The sequence below is a fragment of the Artemia sp. Qi Xiang Cuo genome, chromosome 1 (assembly GCF_049724085.1).
Source record: "Artemia sp. Qi Xiang Cuo chromosome 1, ASM4972408v1, whole genome shotgun sequence".
Lineage (NCBI taxonomy): Eukaryota > Metazoa > Arthropoda > Branchiopoda > Anostraca > Artemiidae > Artemia > Artemia sp. Qi Xiang Cuo.
Genome location: NC_142794.1, coordinates 50706055 through 50710024, shown reverse-complemented (window position 1 = coordinate 50710024; position 3970 = coordinate 50706055).

The window sequence follows — 3970 nt, the reverse complement described above, 5'->3', positions numbered from 1 at the left end:
GAAAAAACAGGAACTTTGTCACATTTATGTCTGTTTTCATAGATGGTTATGTGTGTTGGTTGATTTATGTCTGTTTTTATGGATGGTTATGTGTGTTGATTATTTGACGTTTTTATGGATTTTGTCAGTGAGAATGGAAAAACAGGAACTTTGTCACTTCCTTCTTGTTGTTGTTCAAGCCAGATGTTAGGAGTTTCCGGGAAACAGTATTTGTTATTATTGTTCAAGCCAAATGTTGTGAGTTTCAAAGGTAGCAGTTAGATCCCCCATTCTCAGGCAATCAGGGGACTTTGTTTACATAACAATTCGCCCTTGAGATTTCATATATAACGGGCATGCAATGTGATTCAATTATCAGAAAGTATTGTGACACAATGGATAGAACAATTGATATAAATGATGAGCTTGAGGCCTTGGCAGCCGCAATTAGCAATGTAAGTACATTTTTATTTTCAAACGAATTTTCCTTGGTCACCCTCCAGTATATTCAGCTAAAACGTAAATATTTTCCTTTACCCTCAAACCCCCCCCCCCCACAAACCATACTCAATGCAAAACGTAAATATATTCCTATACCCTCACACCCCCCCCCCCAACAAACCTAACCACCAAACAATCTTTATACTCAATGCAAAACGTAAATATATTCCTTTACCCTCAAACCTCCCCCCCACAAACTATACTCAATACAAAACGTAAATATATTCCTATACCCTCAAACCCCCCCCCCCCAACAAACCTAACCACCAAACAATCTTTATACTCAATGCAAAACGTAAATATATTCCTTTACCCTCAACCCCCCCCCCCCCCAAACCATACTCAATGCAAAACGTAAATATATTCCTATACCCTCCAACCCCCCCCCCAAACCATGCAATCTTTATAGTCACTAGAAAACGTGAATATATTCCTTTACCCTCAAAACCTAACCATCGCAATAGAAATACCTTTTCGTTAAATTCCTTCCTTCTATATTTCCAGCTAAAGCGACCACTGACTTCTGTCAATTTTTAATGAAAATCCCGTTCTGTTTTGACACAATCTCCGGCACGAGGCCTATTATTAGCTGACACCCTTTCTGGTTTACAAACGTGGTCAACGGAACTATTCTTCCGTCAAAATTAAAACACAATGATGCAATACTTAAGCTAGGGCTACACAACCTGTATGGAAGTAGAGAAACAAGTTATTTTCGAATTAGGGTCTAACAATATCCCCCCATTGTCTTACAACCCCAAATTCTCGCAAAAAGAAATACCTTTTCGACAAATTCCTTCCCTCTATATTTCCAGCTAAATCCCCCCCCCAACAAACCATACTCAATGCAAAACGTAAATATATTCTTTTACCCTCAAATACCTTTTCGATAGAAATAATTTTTCGATAAATTTGGCCTTTCTGTAAGCCTTATCAACTTCTGCCTATCTCTTAGCTATTAACCCGCTATGTTTTGACATAAGGTTCCTGTATGAAGCAATAATTAGATTGTCACCCCACTCTTTCGGTTTTGCTCACGATAGCGGTCAAGCCAAAGGGTTTTGTTTTGATTGTCAAAATAAAACGATTTGAGGCAATAATTAGATTGTGGATTCGTAGCATCTATGGAATTAGAGAAACAGATTATTTTCAAATTAAGACTAACAATATATTTAGAACATTATGTAAAAGGGGGAGGGCAATACATCGCTTCTAACAGCTTCGCTGTAAAGTGCCTTACGTAAAAGGGAGGGGGCACGACGTCGCGTCTAACAGCTTCGCTGTCAAGTAAAAACACACTATTTCTTCGAATTAAAAGTAAGGGGGAGTCTGTGTGTAGCCATTTGCGCACATTGACAAGAAAACTAATGTGTAAATATGCGATGCATATCTTGGCATGTTTTTAATTTTTTTCAATCTTTCTATAATTTTTATTTTATATTACCAAATTTTATTCCAGGACTTTTGTTGGGGAGGTGTCTAGTACTTTTAATAGTGACAAAATAGAAAAGACAATTGCTTCTTCGTTATTTAGTGATTTTGGCTATAACATTTGAATAAAAGGTAGTAAGATATGCCTTTCGCTTGAATAAAACACATGATTAACTCAATGAGAGGGTAGACATAAGGTGGGTTAATTTTCCTAAATTTAGGAGGGGGAGAATATGGTTTTTTTTTGCTTTACTAAAATGAAATAAATACTTTTCTAAACAAAATTATGGTTAATAACTTTCCTTCTGTAAAAAGGGGGAAATTATTTTGATTTGATTTTTTTCCTCTCTTCTTTAAGGCAAATTATGAAGAATTTGCGGACCCTACATTGATGAGAGCTATGGCTGGCGCAAATAGCGAAGCATGCTCGTCGCCGCCACCCACTAAGAAAGCGAGGGCTAATAATGCGCCCCCTGCGAAGGCTACTGTCATGCAATATGGTCGCTGGCCAAAACCCGCTAACTCCACGCTGCCTGCCCAAGTGCAGCCTCTCAGAAAACCAAAGAGAGAGTGGGCGAATAGCTTCAATGCCGAAGTCCCACCTACGCAAGCTTTTTCAAGGGTCTCAGAAGCTGTCCCGGCTGCACAGCCATATGATATTGCTGGCCCAGCTACACAAGATCATGAGGTTACCCTCCAACACACACTACCTGGACCATCTGGCACCCAAGCTCAGACGGATTATGCAAATGTAAGCATTTTTTTTCCTACCTATCTATTTCTTCCAATGTTTTAGTCCTTTTCAATCCCAATATAAACTTATCTCTGCGAGATATTAACCCCTATTACATATCTAAATGTATTTTTTAGCAAAGAAACCACTCTTTTCTCTGTTGCTATCGCTTCACATATAGTTTAGATACAATTGAAACTCAAAATGCTATTCCGTTCACAATTGAATATTATCTTGCTTTAATCTTTGACATAAGCTCTCCACACAAGCATACAAATAGATCTGTTTCATCCCCTTTTCCTGTTCTATCATTAGCGACGGTTAGGCCACCAAGTCTAGGCTTTCAATGCTTTTAACATAATTCTGTTGTATTAGCTGTGAATTGTCTGCAAAATTAGGAAGTTGGAATTCTATGTAAGAGCGAAACAAGTTATACCCCCAAAAATAATAATTGCTATTTATGACATTGCTGAAAAGTGGGAGGCCTACTTGCCCTCGAATCTTTATGGTCACTTAAAAAGCGCACTAGAACTTTTAATTTCCATTTACATAGTTTTAAGAGATATTATTCCCTTTGTCAAATATTGACGTCCTAATTTACACTGAATATTTCTATTTTAGTGAGGGGGGAAAGCGAGTTAACGGTTCCAGCCTGGAACACTCGCGCGAGAATTAGAAGTATTTAAAATTTTGATGGGCATTATGTAAAGGGGGGCTGGGAAGAGCTGTGGGAGGCGCTGCAAGAAGCGCCGCGGGCCCGAGAAGCGACGCAGGGATGCACCGCGGGCCAGGAAAGCACTGCAGGGATGCCCCCGCAGGGGGTGCGCCGCGAAAAAAAAAAAAAAAAAAATTGGCGCCTTCTATGTCATATCTTAGATTGTCGTTAAGTTGAATTAACCAAATACTTTTAAGAAATAATAATTTTAACAGTAGGGATGATTTGAAAATAAGCTATTTTTCATTTATAGGTTGGTGCATTGGTCCCATATTCGCCGTCCAGTGAAGAAGGGGAAGAAGAGGCAGTGGAGTTTCAAGACAATGAAACATGGGATGATATCATTGAAGTACCAGCTAATATTGATGAGTATTTAAATGATTTTTTTAATGCAGAACCTAGCACAGTTGAGCTGCGGGACTTGAGCCCGAAGACTTTGCAGCTTTTAGATGATTTCACTGGGAACCCTCCTCTATCCCCCACTGATTACCTACTTCCACTTCAATCGAATGAAGTGGAACATGGCCCAAATATTGTTAAACAACTAGGGGGAGGGGGTACATCTTTCCCCGATTTTCAATTATCCAACACAATATTAAATAATATAGTTG